Source organism: Chiloscyllium plagiosum, unplaced genomic scaffold (genome assembly GCF_037043375.1).
Source record: "Chiloscyllium plagiosum isolate Xiang-an unplaced genomic scaffold, Cpla_swu_hap1 HiC_scaffold_50, whole genome shotgun sequence".
Taxonomy (NCBI): domain Eukaryota; kingdom Metazoa; phylum Chordata; class Chondrichthyes; order Orectolobiformes; family Hemiscylliidae; genus Chiloscyllium; species Chiloscyllium plagiosum.
The window spans coordinates 54751400-54767558 of NW_028270188.1; the positions used below are offsets into that span (position 1 = coordinate 54751400).

The 16159-nt window shown below is 53.7% G+C and overlaps 1 long non-coding RNA gene across 1 annotated transcript; it reads right to left on the bottom strand.

The window, feature by feature from the left end:
• Positions 1-4169: 4169 nt before the first annotated feature.
• On the bottom strand, positions 4170-16159 carry LOC148135317 (uncharacterized). Its single transcript, XR_015755362.1, has 2 exons — positions 15668-16159; positions 4170-4348 (listed from the first exon to the last, which is right to left on the bottom strand). It is a non-coding gene; the product is annotated as an uncharacterized LOC148135317 (long non-coding RNA).

The window sequence follows — 16159 nt, forward strand, 5'->3', positions numbered from 1 at the left end:
ACTGTTGGAATACTGTGTTCAATTCTGGTTTCCCCGCTGTAGGAAGGATGTTGCGAAAGTTGAAAGGGTTCAGAAAAGATTTACAAGGATGTTGGAGGGTTTGAGCTACAGGGAGAGGCTGAACAGGCTGGAGCTGTTTTCCCTGGAGCGTCGGAGGCTGAGGGGGTGACCTTATAGAGGTTTATAAAATCATGAGGAGCATGGATAGGGTAAATAGACAAGGTCTTTTCCCTGGGGTGGGGGAGTCCAGAACTAGAGGGGCATAGGTTTAGGGTGAGAGGGGAAAGGGACCTGAGGGGCAACTTTTTCACACAGAGGGTGGTACGTGTGTGGAACGAGCTGCCAAAGGAAGTGGTGGAGGCTGGTACAATGACAGCATTTAAAAGGCATCTGGATGGGGACAACGATACGAAAGGTTTAGAGGGATACAGGCCAAGCGCTAGCAAATGGGACTAGATTAGGTTAGGATGGGATGGGCTGAAGGGTCCATTTCTATTCTGTCGGACTTAACGTGCGGGTGATGTTAATGGAGAGTGTGGAAGGTGAGGAGAGAAAAGGAGGGGTGACCGGAGGCAGGGTGAGGGGGCAGGGGGTAAAGGGAGAGGCGGAAGAGAGCTGGGTGATGGGGCAGATTAGTGACAGAGGAGAGCGATCTTTGAAGGTGACTGTCCTGGCTGAGCAGGAGAGGACTTCCGTCCTGTCGCAGCCGTGCGACAGAAATCGTACCCTGCCCTGTTCCCCTTTCCAAGAAGCAGGAACCCAACTAAACATTGAGGGTCTCTCACTTTCAGGAAACATGGAGCTCCTCCAGCCCCTACACCCCCTCCCTATCTCCATCCCCCTTCTCCAGCCCCCAACACCCCCTCTCTATCTCCATCCCCCTTCTCCAGCCCCCTACACCCCCTTCCCTATCCCTGTCACCCCCTCCAGCCTCCTACACCCCCCTCCCTATCTCCGTCCCCCATCTCCAGCCCCCTACACCCCCACCCTATCTCCGTCACCTCCTCCAGCCCCCTACACCCCCCTCCCTATCTCCGTCCCCCTCCTCCAGCCCCTTACACCCCCTCCCTATCTCCGTCCCCCATCTCCAGCCCCCTACACCCCCTCCCTATCCCTGTCAACCCCTCCAGCCCCTTACACCCCCTCCCTATCTCTGTCCCCCTCCTCCAGCCCCCTACACCCCCTCCCTATCTCTGTCACCCCCTCCAGCCCCCTACACCCCCTTCCCTATCCGTCACCCCCTACACCCCCTCCCTATCTCCGTCCCCCTCCTCTAGCCCCCTACCCCCCTCCCTATCTCCGTCCCCCTCCTCCAGCCCCCTACCCCCCTCCCTATCTCCGTCCCACTTCTCCAGCCCCCTGCACCCCCTCCCTATCTCCGTCCCCCTCCTCCAGCCCCCTACACCCCCACCCTATCTCCGTCCCCCTCCTCCAGCCCCCTACACCCCCACCCTATCTCCGTCCCCCTCCTCCAGCCCCCTACACCCCCACCCTATCTCCGTCCCCCTCCTCCAGCCCCCACACCCCTCTCCCTATCTCCGTCACCCTCCTCCAGCCCCCTACACCCCCCTCCCTATCTCCGTCCCCCTCCTCCAGCCCCCTACACCCCCTCCCTATCTCCGTCACCCCTTCCAGTCCCCTATACCCCCTTCCCTATCTCTGTGTCACCTTGAGGGATGTGCTGAATGGGATGCTACTGAAATGCAGCTGCATCCCAAGGGGGGGGCGGTGAGGGCTGAGTGCTGCAGCAGAGGCCGTGCACGATTGACTGAGCGTTCCCCCGGGTGGGAGGGAGAGGGGAGATTAAATGCCAGACGGGAGTCACTGTCTGCCCCCAGTCGTCCTCCCTCTGTCTCTACCTAATCCCTGTGTGTGCCTGCAGACTATCTCTCTCTCTCTCTCTCTCTCCCCCTGGGAACACAGCCCCTCCCCCCAGAGAAGGGAAACTCTGCTTCCATTGACCAGGAACAAACAAATGCACCAAATCAAACAAAGTTGGAAGTCAGCAGGAAAACTCTGGAGCCAGACGGCTCAGAGAAAGGGGCAGCTGACTGTGCTCTCAGTGTTTGGGAACGTGACTGTATGGGAGGTTCCCGCTGTGTCCTGGGGATGGGTGAGGGAGATGCTGAATGGATTCCAAGTCTGTGACTCACGGCAAGTCCAGCTCCCCAGCACAGAGAGAGAGAGAGAGACAGAGAGACAGAGAGAGAGATGGTTTCTCCTCTGTTCCCAGCACACAGTGCCAAAGAGACAGTGGCCATTCAGCCCTCTCCCCTCCTCTTATACTGCAACACCAGGTCTTTCAGGGAGGGAGTGGGCGCTGTCGGAGGGTCAGTGCTGAGGGAGTGGGCACTGTCGGAGGGGCAGCGCTGAGGGAGTGGGTGCTGTCGGAGGGTCAGTGCTGAGGGAGTGGGCACTGTCGGAGGGTCAGTGCTGAGGGAGTGGGCGCTGTGGGAGGGTCAGTGCTGAGGGAGTGGGTGCTGTGGGAGGGTCAGTGCTGAGGGAGTGGGCCCTGTGGGAGGGTCAGTGCTGAGTGAGCGGGCGCTGTCGGAGGGTCAGTGCTGAGGGAGCGGGTGCTGTCGGAGGGTCAGTGCTGAGGGGGTGGGCGCTGTCGGAGGGTCAGTGCTGAGGGGGTGGGCGCTGTCGGAGGGTCAGTGCTGAGGGAGTGGGCGCTGTCGGAGGATCAGTGCTGAGGGGGTGGGGGCTGTGGGAGGGTCCGTGCTGAGGGAGCGGGTGCTGTCGGAGGGTCAGTGCTGAGGGAGTGGGTGCTGTGGGAGGGTCAGTGCTGAGGGAGTGGGCGCTGTCGGAGGGTCAGTGCTGAGGGAGTGGGTGCTGTGGGAGGGTCAGTGCTGAGGGAGTGGCGCTATCGGAGGGTCAGTGCTGAGGGAGTGGGCACTGTCGGAGGGTCAGTGCTGAGGGAGTGGGCACTGTCGGAGGGTCAGTGCTGAGGGAGTGGGCACTGTGGGAGGGTCAGTGCTGAGTGAGCGGGCGCTGTCGGAGGGTCAGTGCTGAGGGAGCGGGTGCTGTCGGAGGGTCAGTGCTGAGGGGGTGGGCGCTGTCGGAGGGTCAGTGCTGAGGGAGTGGGCGCTGTCGGAGGGTCAGTGCTGAGGGGGTGGGGGCTGTGGGAGGGTCCGTGCTGAGGGAGCGGGTGCTGTCGGAGGGTCAGTGCTGAGGGAGTGGGTGCTGTGGGAGGGTCAGTGCTGAGGGAGTGGGTGCTGTGGGAGGGTCAGTGCTGAGGGAGTGGGCGCTGTGGGAGGGTCAGTGCTGAGGGAGTGGGTGCTGTGGGAGGGTCAGTGCTGAGGGAGTGGGCGCTGTCGGAGGGTCAGTGCTGAGGGAGTGGGTGCTGTGGGAGGGTCAGTGCTGAGGGAGTGGCGCTATCGGAGGGTCAGTGCTGAGGGAGTGGGCACTGTCGGAGGGTCAGTGCTGAGGGAGTGGGCACTGTCGGAGGGTCAGTGCTGAGGGAGTGAGTGCTGTGGGAGGGTCAGTGCTGAGGGAGTGGGCGCTGTGGGAGGGTCAGTGCTGAGGGAGTGAGTGCTGTCGGAGGGTCAGTGCTGAGGGAGTGGGCGCTGTAGGAGGGTCAGTGCTGAGGGAGTGGGTGCTGTGGGAGGGTCAGTGCTGAGGGAGCGGGTGCTGTGGGAGGGTCAGTGCTGAGGGAGTGGGCGCTGTGAGAGGGTCAGTGCTGAGGGAGCGGGTGCTGTGGGAGGGTCAGTGCTGAGGGAGTGGGTGCTGTGGGAGGGTCAGTGCTGAGGGAGTGGGCGCTGTGAGAGGGTCAGTGCTGAGGGAGCGGGTGCTGTGGGACAAATGTGTTGGACCTTGAAATCAATGTGGTCACCCTGACCGTCTCGGAGATGGGCGAGCGATGGAGCTGGGCAACACCCGAGATCATCTCGAGCTCCTTTCAGACACATCCTTGTTGCAGGTTACCTGGTCTCTCTCTCTCTCTCTCTCCCTCCCACCTGAGACCAGGTAACCCCTTGAGGACATGACCAGCAGGGAGGCTGACATCACAGAACTCCAGTCCCACTTGGAATATCCCACACCCCCTGACATTCCTGACCCTGAGCTTATGCCCGAAACGTTGAATCTGCTGGAGTAAATCAGAGCGGGCAGCGCGTCCCTCAGCAGTACCGGGCAAAGGAGAGGCTAAGAGAGAGACAAACAGACAGACAGACAGTCAGCCATGCAAATGCTTTATTCCATCGCTATCGTAGAAGGACACCATCCTCTCCAGCATCGCCAACGTCGCTCCGTCAGACGCGATCTTCCTCCCCCTTCCTGCCACGTTCCTCCGGGACCTGGATTGGGAAGGGCTGACAAGGTGGACGGGAGTCACTTACATTCCAGCAGGCTACAATGGAAAAGGGGAGACCGTCACAAACTCTTGAGACCACCCCCAGACCAGATTTCACCCCCCCCTCCCCCACCAACACCGAAATACTTGAGGAAGACCCTCACGTAATCTTCATTTCAAGGCAAACGGGTAACGCCCACGGGTCAAACCGCTGGTCACAAAGACATTTATTTTAAGAAAGCTGGCGATTTAACACAAAAACCAAAGGAATAGCTCAACTATTAAAACACAAACACCGATACAGTAACTCTGACTAACTTTTTCTTAATAAAATCCCTACAGTGTGGCAGCAGGCCATTCAGCCCATTGAGTCTATGCCAACCCTCCGAAGAGCATCCCATCCAGACTCACTCCCCCCATCTCTCCCCGAAACCCTGCATTTCCCCATGGCCAAACCACCCTAACCTGCACATCCCTGGGCACTATGGGACAATTTAGCGTGGCCAATCCACCCTAACCTGCACATCCCTGGGCACTATGGGACAATTTAGCGTGGCCAATCCACCCTAACCTGCACATCCCTGGGCACTATGGGACAATTTCCCATGGCCAATCCACCCTAACCTGCACATCCCTGGGCACTATGGGACAATTTAGCATGGCCAATCCACCCTAACCTGCACATCCCTGGGCACTATGGGACAATTTAGCATGGCCAATCCACCCTAACCTGCACATCCCTGGGCACTATGGGACAATTTAGCATGGCCAATCCACCCTAACCTGCACATCCCTGGGCACTATGGGATAATTTCCCATGGCCAATCCACCCTAACCTGCACATCCCTGGGCACTAGCGGTCAATTTAGCATGGCCAATCCACCCTAACCTGCACATTCCAGGACACTATGGGACAATTTAGCATGGCCAATCCACCCTAACCTGCACATCCCTGGGCACTATGGGACAATTTAGCATGGCTAATCAACCCTAACCCGCACATCCCTGGGCACTACGGGACAATTTAGCACGGCCAATCCACCCTAACCTGCACATCCCTGGGCACTACGGGACAAGTTAGTATGGCCAATCCACCCCAACCTGTAGATGTATAGACTGTTCTAATGTAATCACAGCTCATAAACACACCCCGATGCAAATTCAGACAGTCACAGACCAGTCATGGAGTCATACAGCACAGAAACAGACCCTTGGGTCCAAACAATCCATTATCCCAATATAGACTCGTCTCACCTGCCTGCTCCTGGCCCAGGCACCCTCAAACCTTTCCTGTTCATGGACTTATTCAAATGTCTTTCAGACATTGTAACCGTACCTGCATCCACCACTTCCTCTTGAAGTTCATTTCACACGCAAACCACCCTCTGTGTAGAGAAAGTTGCTCCTGATGGTTGCCTCACAGGGAATCCAGCGGTCTCAGAAGAGAACCTCTACCCCCAACCCCACAACAATCCAGCTATTGGCTCCCTTCTATTGAGAGAAGGGTGAAACAGGTTCTTCCAGACCCTGATAGCAATCTCTCAATGCTAACCCTAAAAACTGAATTTAAAAAAGCCATCAAAAACTGAGAATGCCGGTTACGCCCGTTCAGGCTGCGTCTATTGTAGCAAATTTTCAGTGAAGCAACCCTGTAAAAGCTCTTTACTCTAGTGGCTTTGGGTAGACTCTTTGGTGACTCTGCCTTACAATCTCTCTTCAAAACAAAAACAGGGCAAAAATAACCTCTCAAAGCTATGGGCTGTTGGGGTGTGCACACTGACATCCTGCCTCTTTAACAACATCACGTGAGGATCACATGCTGGCGCGTGTCTTTGGCTGTCTCCTGCACCTCAGGTGTTTGCTGTTGAGTCGACACTATGGCTCGCACAAATATATTTTATACTGCTTTTGTTTTGTGAAGAAAGGTTGAGACAGATGGGCCGAGCAGTCTACAAAGTAGACAGCCTGCGTGGCCTCGGTGTTTTAAACTTGAAACAGTAGAAGCAGCCAGGCCGGGTGGGGTCAGGTCTCACAGAACCAGGATCTTTAGCTTTAGTTTTTCAGTTGCTGGGGTCTTACAGTTTAGAGACTGCAAGACATTGCTCCCTGCTTCTCTCTCTCTCTCTCTCTCTGAGTATTTCCCTCCCGGGCTGGAGAATTTGGGCGGCACGGTGGTTAGCACTGCTGTCTCACAGCGCCAGAGACCCGGCTTCAATTCCCACTTCAGGCGACTGACTGTGTGGAGTTTGCACATTCTCCGTGTCTGCGTGGGTTTGCTCCGATTTCCTCCCACAGTCCAAAAATGTGCAGGTTAGGTGAATTGGCTATGCTAAATTGCCCGTAGTGTTAGGTGAAGGGGTAAATGTAGGGGAATGGGTCTGGGTGGGTTGCTCTTCAGAGGGTCGGTGTGGACTTGTTGGACCGAAGGGCCTGTTTCCAAACTGTAAGTAATCTAATCTAATCTAATCTAAATTACCCAGGAGACAACTTGTTTCGCTGAATCTGCCTTTGCTAAGGGTTTGTTTATGGGATGGAACTAGATTGGGGAACAATAATTAAATGATCGCTTATTCTGTTAAGGGTGACAGAACAGAGAGAGACCTTGGAGTGTAGGTTCATAGTCCCTTGAAAGTGGAGTCGCAGGTAGATAGGATAGTGAAGGCGGCGTTTGGTATGCTTTCCTTTATTGGTCAGAGTATTGAGTACAGGAGTTGGGAGGTCATGTTGCGGCTGTACAGGACATTTTTGGAATACTGTGTGCAATTCTGATCTCCTTCCTATCGGAAAGATGTTGTGCATCTTGAAAGGTTTCAGAAAAGATTGACAAGGATGTTGGAGGGTTTGAGCTACAGGGAGAGGCTGAACAGGCTGGGGCTGTTTTCCCTGGAGCGTCGGAGGCTGAGGGGGTGACCTTATAGAGGTTTATAAAATCATGAGGGGGCATGGATAGGGTAAATGGGCAAGGTCTTTTCCCCAGGGTAGGGGAGCCCAAACATTCACGGTGAGAGGGGGAAAGATTTAAAAGGGACACTTTTTCATGCAGAGTGGTGTGTGTGTGGAATGGACAATAGACAATCGGTGCAGGAGTAGGCCATTCAGCCCTTGGAGCCTGCACCGCCATTCAATATAATCATGGCTGATCATCCTCAATCAGTATCCTGTTCCTGCCTTATCTCGATAACCCTTGATTCCACTATCCTTGAGAGCTCTATCCAACTCTTTCTTAAATGAATCCAGAGACTGGGCCTCCACTGCCTTCTGGGGCAGAGCATTCCACACAGCCACCACTCTCTGGGTCAAGAAGTTTCTCCTCATCTCTGTCCTAAATGGTCTACCCCATATTTTTAAGCTGTGTCCTCTGGTTCGGACTCACCCATCAGCGGAAACATGTTTCCTGCTGCCAGAGTGTCCAATCCTTTCATAATCTTATACGTCTCAATCAGATCCCCTCTCAGCCTTCTAAACTCAAGCGTATACAAGCCCAGTCGCTCCAGTCTTTCAGCGTAAGGTAGTCCCGCCATTCCAGGAATTGACCTCGTGAACCTACGCTGCACTCCCTCAATAGCCAGAATGTCTTTCCTCAAATTTGGAGACCAGAACTGCTTTCCAGTCCTCAGTTTTCCCACTTATCTTTGCTACGTTATACTTTTTCTCTTTTAACTTTATATGTTTCTTAACTTCCCTCATCAGCCACGGCCACCCATGCCTCCTCCTAGGGATCTTTCGTCCATTTTGGAATGAACTGATCCTGCAACTTCTGTATTATACACAGAAATATCCGCCATTGTTCCTCCACTGTCATCCCTGCTAAGGTATTGTGGTCTCACCAGGGCCCTGTACAGCTGTAGAAGAACCTCTTTGCTTCTATACTCAATCCCTCTTGCTATGAAGGCCAGCATGCTGTTAGCCTTCTTCACTACCTGCTGTACCTGCATGCTTACCTTCACTGACTGGTGTACAAGAACACCCAGATCTCTTTGTACTGCCCCTTTACCTAAATTAATTCCATTTAGGTAGTAATCTGCCTTCCTGTTCTTGCCACCAAAGTGGATAACCACACATTTATCCACATTAAACTGCATCTGCCATGCATCTGACCACTCACCTAACTTGTCCAGGTCACCCTGTAATCTCCTAACATCCTCCTCACATTTCACCCTGCCACCCAGCTTAGTATCATCAGCAAATTTGCTAATGTTATTGCTAATACCATCTTCTATATCATTAATATATATTGTAAAAAGCTGCGGTCCTAGTACTGATCCCTGCTGTACCCCACTGGTCACTGCCTGCCATTCCGAAAGGGAGCCGTTTATCACTACTCTTTGTTTCCTGTCAGCCAACCAATCTTCAATCCAAGTTAGTACTTTGCCCCCAGTACCATGTGCCCTAATTTTGCTCACTAACCTCCTATGTGGGACTTTATCAAAAGCTTTTTGAAAGCCCAGGTACACCACATCTACTGGATCTCCCTCGTCCATCTTCAGAGTTACATCCTCAAAAAATTCCAGAAGATTAGTCAAGCATGATTCCCCCTTCATAAATCCATGCTGACTCTGACCTATCCTGTTACTACTATCCAGATGTGCCGTAATTTCATCCTTTATAATAGACTCCAGCATCTTTCCCACCACTGAGGTCAGACTAACTGGTCTATAATTTCCTGCTTTCTCTCTCCCTCCTTTCTGAAAAAGTGGTATAACATTAGCCACCCTCCAATCCGCAGGAACTGATCCCGAATCTATCGAACTCTGGAAAATAATCACCAACGCATCCACGATTTCTCGAGCCACCTCCTTCAGTACCCTGGGATGTAGACCATCAGGCCCCGGGGACTTATTAACCTTCAGACCTAACAGTCTCTCCTACACCAATTCCTGGCAAATGTAAATTCCCTTAAGCCACTGTTACCTCAGGGAGATCGCTTGTGTCTTCCCCAGTGAACACAGATCTGAAGTACCAATTCAACTCTTCTGCCATTTCTTTGTTCCCCATAATATATTCACCCGCTTCTGTCTTCAAGGGCCCAATTTTAGTCTTAACCATTTTTTTGCCTTTCACATTCCTAAAAAAGCTTTTACTATCCTCCTTTATATTTTTGGCCAGTTTACCTTCGTACCTCATTTTTTCTCTGCGTATTTCCTTCTTAGTAATCCTCTGTTGTTCTTTAAGAGCTTCCCAGTCCTCAGTTTTCCCACTTATCTTCGCTACGTTATACTTTTTCTCTTTTAACTTTATACGTTTCTTAACTTCCCTCGTCAGCCACGGCCGCCCATGCCTCCTCCTGGGATCTTTCTTCCTTTTAGGAATGAACTGATCCTGCATCTTCTGCATTATACCCAGAAATATCCGCCATTGTTCCTCCACGGTCATCCCTGCTAAGGTATTACACCATTGAACTTTGGTACAATGACATATGAAAGGCATCTGGGTGGGGACATGAATGGGAAGGATTAGGGGGCCAAGTGCTGGCAAATGGGACTAGATGAGGTTAGGTTGGCACGGATGGGTGTGTTTCTGCGCTGGACATCGTGTTGACTCTGAAGGAGTGGTGCCAATTTCTGTTGCATGTTACTTTAACTAAAGGGGGCAAATCAAGTGAGTTTTGCTTAACCCTCGGTAGTTTTAACAATCAAATGGTGCCCGGAACATAATGCCTTTTAAAAATATGAAAACTTTAAGGTTGAGGCCACTTCCTTCAGATAATAAGAGGTGGGGAGGGTGCTTGGTCAGAGCTGGTCCATATCCCAAGCGAGCCCGTTGGGAGGTGGAGAGATGGTGGGTGGAGATGGCACATTGAGCCCGGGTACCTGTGGCGAGGGGAGACGGAAAGAGGGGGGCACAATCCCGTTGCCCACAGCCGACGGAATGCCATTCTGCCCAGCTCTCTGCTGCTTTCCCACAGGATGGTCAACACCCGGGAACTGGGCTTTCCCGGATCCCGCCTCACCCCAGTCCAGTGGACAAACTTGCAGCCCCATCCCCCAAAATAGTCCCAGGGGTGAAGCAGGCCATTCGTGCCCTCTGGTCTGGGCTGTCCCTTCAAATCAATGCTCCCCCCCCAAGCCCACCCCAGTTGCTCCTCCAAAAGTCCCCACTTCGTCCAAAGCGTCTCATCCGTTCGAGCGATTAAAGAATGTCTCCTCATTGCCGTCTCAAATCTGTGCCCCTCCCCCCCCAACCATTTTTAAACACTGGACCAAAATCCTTCCACTAAAGGATCCTCTCCACTGCTCCCCCCTTGTCCCCCCAACTCTGGTCAACACCTCGGAGGTTTCTCCCCTTTCCTTCTTCACCCTCTCTCCATCATGTGATTATACAGCTCCCCCCATTCTCTCCCCCCCCCCCCTCACTCCCCATGGGAGCGAGTCCCCCATTCTACCCCCCCCCCTCACTCCCCGTGGGAGCGAGTCCCCCATTCTCCCCCCCCCCCCTCACTCCCCGTGGGAGCGAGTCACCCATTCTCCCCCCCCCCCTCACTCCCCGTGGGAGCGAGTCACCCATTCTCCCCCCCCCTCCCTCACTCCCGGTGGGAGCGAGTCACCCATTCTCCCCCCCCCTCCCTCACTCCCCGTGGGAGCAAGTCACCCATTCTCTCCCCCCCCCTCACTCCCCATGGGAGCGAGTCCCCCATTCTTCCCCCACTCCCCGTGGGAGCGAGTCCCCCATTCACCCCCCCCCCCCCAACTCCCCGTGGGAGCGAGTCCCCCATTCTCCCCCCCCTCCCCTCACTCCCCGTGGGACCGAGTCCCCCATTCTCCCTGCATGAGGATATGGGCCAAATGTTGGTAAATGGGATTAGATTAATTTCATATACAGGGATAGGGAGGGGATGTAGGGGGCCAGAGGGGGTGACAGAGATAGAGAGGGGAGTAGGGGTGACAGAGATAGGGAGGGGGTGTAGGGGCTGACAGAGATAGGGAGGGGGAGGTGAAAAGAGTTGAGATACATTCGGAATATGAATCAGCCTATTGTGTGATAACAACCCTCTGGAGCAGACTGAATTTGAACATAGATCTCCTGTCTCAGAGTTAGGGGCACTACCACTGTATCACAGAGAATTGGAAGAGGTGGGTGGGAGAATTGAACACAGTTGATTTGCAGGATCGTGTGGAGTCTTCCTGTGCCATCTCTACCCCAGCTCCCCTTCAAATAAACCCCAGCACCCACCTCCCCCCTGGCCAAGTCAAATAAAGCCCAAAACCTCCCTTATGGTGTCAATCATGAACTCCTGCGCCAACCCTCCTTACATAGTACCAGTCACCGTTACCCCCTGCGGGGGGTGAGGGGCAGCAGATACACCAGCCCCTCCATGCCCTACCTCTCACACAACACAGTGAAATATCTCGGCCATTCCTTCGGGGTCAGAACTCTGGGACTCCCTCCCGTCCCTACACTGCTTGGAGGGAAGGTCACGGGAACTGCAGCAGTTCAAGATGGCGGCTCACCTCCATGGGGGCGGGGGGGGGGGGGAGGGGAAGCAGGGCTGAAGTATAGTTACACTCGATGCCTTCCCGCCCTGGGTAAATGTTGTAACAAACCTTTCTCAATGCCATCTCCTCACTCGTTATTGTCAATTCTGATATTGCAGGAGAGAGTGCGCTGAGACAGAGGATTGAACCCCGTTAGAGCAGACGGAATTCACCCCCACCCTCGCCATTACTCCCCACCACCATTTCCGATTCCGTCATGGAATCCCTTCCCCCCACAACCTTTTCCTGCTGATTCCGTTCCCAGGTCCTGAAAGATCGCGACATCGGCGATATCCACCTCCTCCTTTTCTGATTTGTATCCCCGAACGATCCGTGTTCCCTGTCTGATGACCGACTCCCCACCCCCACAACTGCCCAAGGATCGAAAACATCACCGCCCCCACACCCCCGCGATTCGGAACAGCCCGTTTTGCCTCGGTGGGCTGCCTTTGGAAGGACCGTGTGTACTACTGGTGGCTAGGCGAATGCAAGGACATGGACGCTTTGGGGAGAGAATGTTCTGGCCTGATCTCGAGGGGCATCAGCGATGAGGGAGGGTGAAAAAGAACTGAGGCTGCTTTCGTCAGAAACACGATGTCTGGCAGGATACCGGAGAAAGAGGGTACAAGTCACGAGAGGCAGATATAGGGCGGATAGTCAGAGGCTGTTTGCCCCTGGGGTTGGAGTTTCAATTGCAAAAAAGGAGCACAGGGTCAAGGTGGGAGGGGGAACGTCGAAGGGAGCCGTGCGAGGGATGTTGTTCACGCAGAGTGTGGTAGGTACACATTGCTAGAAGAAGTGGTGGAAGCAGGAACAGGTCAGAGTCAGCATGGATTTATGAAGGGGAAATCATGCTTGCCTAATCTTCTGGACTTTTTTGGGGATGTAACTCTGAAGATGGACGAGGGAGATCCAGCGGATGTCATGTACCTGGACTTTCGGAAAGCCTTTGATAAAGTCCCACATAGGAGGTTAGTGAGCAAAATTAGGGCGCATGGTATTGGGGGCAAAGTACTAACTTGGATTGAAAGTTGGTTGGCTGACAGGAAACAAAGAGTAGTGATAAACGGCTCCCTTTCGGAATGGCAGGCAGTGACCAGTGGGGTACAGCAGGGATCAGTGCTGGGACCGCAGCTTTTAACAATATATATTAATGATATGGAAGGTGGTATTAATAGTAACATTAGCAAATTTGCTGATGATACAAAGCTGGGTGGCAGGGTGAAATGTGAGGAGGATGTCAGGAGATTACAGGGTGATCTGGACAGGTTAGGTGAGTGGTCAGATGCATGGCAGATGCAGTTTAATGTGGATAAATGTATGGTTATCCACTTTGGTGGCAAGAACAGGAAGGCAGATTACTACCTAAATGGAATTAATTTAGGTAAAGGGGCAGTACAGAGAGATCTGGGTGTTCTTGTACACCAGTCAGTGAAGGTAAGCATGCAGGTACAGCAGGTAGTGAAGAAGGCTAATAGCATGCTGGCCTTCATAACAAGAGGGATTGAGTATAGAAGCAAAGAGGTTCTTCTGCAGCTGTACAGGGCCCTGGTGAGACCACACCTGGAGTACTGTGTGCAGTTCTGGTCTCCAAATTTGAGGAAAGACATCTGGCTATTGAGAGAGTGCAGCGTAGGTTCACGAGGTCAATTCCTGGAATGGCGGGACTACCTTACGCTGAAAGATTAGAGTGACTGGGCTTGTACACCCTTGAGTTTAGAAGACTGAGAGGGGATCTGATTGAGACATAAGATAATTAAAGGATTGGACACTCTGGCAGTAGGAAACATATTTCCACTGATGGGTGAGTCCAGAGTGAACCAGAGGTCACAGCTTAAAAATACGGGGTAGACCATTTAGGACAGAGATGAGGAGAAACTTCTTGACCCAGAGAGTGGTGGCTGTGTGGAATGCTCTGCCCCAGAGGGCAGTGGAGGCCCAGTCTCTGCATTCATTTAAGAAAGAGTTGGATAGAGCTCTCAAGGATGGTGGGATCAAGGGTTATGGAGATAAGGCAGGAACAGGATACTGATTAAGGATGATCAGCCATGATCATAATGAATGGTGGTGCAGGCTCGAAGGGCTGAATGGCCTACTCCTGCACCGATTGTCTATTGAACATTAGCGACATTTAACAAGCATCTGAATGGTTCCACAACAAGGAAGGGAAGAGAAGGATACGGCCCCAGTAAGGGCAGTGTGGAAACAGGCTCTCCAGCCCAACAAGTCCACACTGACCCTCCAAAGAGCAACCCACCCACATCCATTCCACAATTCTCCCTTCCGATATTTATCCCTGACCGAACCTATACATCCCTGGGCACTATGGGACAATGTAGCATGGCCAATCCACCCTAACCTGCACATCCCTGGGCACTACGGGACAATTTAGCATGGCCAATCCACCCTAACCTGCACATCCCTGGGCACTACGGGACAATTTAGCATGGCCAATCCACCCTAACCTGCACATCCCTGGTCGCTATGGGACAATTTAGCATGGCCAATCCACCCTAACCTGCACATCAATGGGCACTATGGGACAATTTAGCATGGCCAATCCACCTAACCTGCACATCCCTGGTCGCTATGGGACAATTTAGCATGGCTAATCCACCCTAACCTGCACATCCCTGGGCACTACAGGACAATTTAGCATGGCCAATCCACCCTAACCTGCACATCCCTGGGCACTACAGGACAATTTAGCATGGCCAATCCACCCTAACCTGCACATCCCTGGGCACTACGGGACAATTTAGCATGGCCAATCCACCCTAACCTGCACATCCCTGGGCACTACAGGACAATTTAGCATGGCCAATCCACCCTAACCTGCACATCCCTGGTCGCTATGGGACAATTTAGCATGGCCAATCCACCCTAACCTGCACATCAATGGGCACTATGGGACAATTTAGCATGGCCAATCCACCTAACCTGCACATCCCTGGTCGCTATGGGACAATTTAGCATGGCTAATCCACCCTAACCTGCACATCCCTGGGCACTACGGGACAATTTAGCATGGCCAATCCACCCTAACCTGCACATCCCTTGGGCACTATGGGACAATTTAGCATGGTCAATCCACCCTAACCTGCACATCCCTTGGGCACTATGGGACAATTTAGCATGGCCAATCCACCCTAACCTGCACATCCCTGGGCACTATGGGGCAATTTAGCATGGCCAATCCACCCTAACCTGCACATCCCTGGGCACTATGGGGCAATTTAGCATGGCCAATCCACCCTAACCTGCACATCCCTGGGCACTATGGGGCAATTTAGCATGGCCAATCCACCCTAACCTGCACATCCCTGGGCACTATGGGACAATTTAGCATGGCCAATCCACCCTAACCTGCACATCCCTGGGCACTATGGGGCAATTTAGCATGGCCAATCCATCCTAACCTGCACATCTTTGGACTGTGGGAGGAAACCCACGCCAATACGGGCAGAGAATGTCCAAACTCCACACAGACAGCATCCCTAAGTGGGGTGGGGGGAATCAAACCCTGGTCACTGGCACCATGAGGCAGCGGCGGTAACTACTGAGCCAATAGTTTCCTTTCTTGTTTAACGAGGGCACGATGATAGGTGCAGCTTCTGAGGGCCGAAGGGCCTGCTCCTGTACTTTACTTTGCCCTCCCACACTTGGACTGCGTCCAGGGGGAAAGGGACGCACTCCTCTCTCTCTCTCAGCATGGGGGAGACACAAACACCCCACCACCCCTTCACCGAGGCCAGTAGAGAGCCATGGGGGGGTGGGGGTGGGGGTGGGGGTGGGGGTCAGGTTCGGGGGTCACCCCTACCAAGTTCCCCCCTGCGTGGCTGAAGGCTGCTCCTCTCGTTCTCGCATTCCCCCACCCCGCCCTTCCCCCGCGAGCGAGACTCACCCCTCCCGGCCGTGCTCAGTCGAGCATCTCCTTCACGCACCAACAACACAGCAAGATGTACAGACAGTCCCGGATCGCCCGGAGAACCGAGAGGCTGCCGTCGTCCTTGCCTGCCCTTCCCAAAGCCATGGTGTCCTCCGTCGGGTGAGAACGGCCGGCCGTGCCTGGCGAGCGCGGCTGTGCCAGATAACCCAACATTTGGTGTGTTCACCAGCTAATCCCTGTCGCTGTCTGTCTGTCTCTCTCTCTCTCTGCCCTGGGGCCACACGAGCGGCAGGCTTTGGAATGTGCAGTGTCGGCAGCAGGGGGTGGCACGGTGGCTAGTGCCGCTGCCTCCTGATGCCAGGGACCTGGGGTCGATGTCACCTGAGGCTGGGAGTCTGTGTGGGTAGTTTGTACCTTCACTCCCACCCTCCGTGTCTACGTAGGTTTCCTCCCACAGTCCAAAGATGTGCAAGTTAGGGTGGATTGGCCATGCTAAATTGTCCCGTA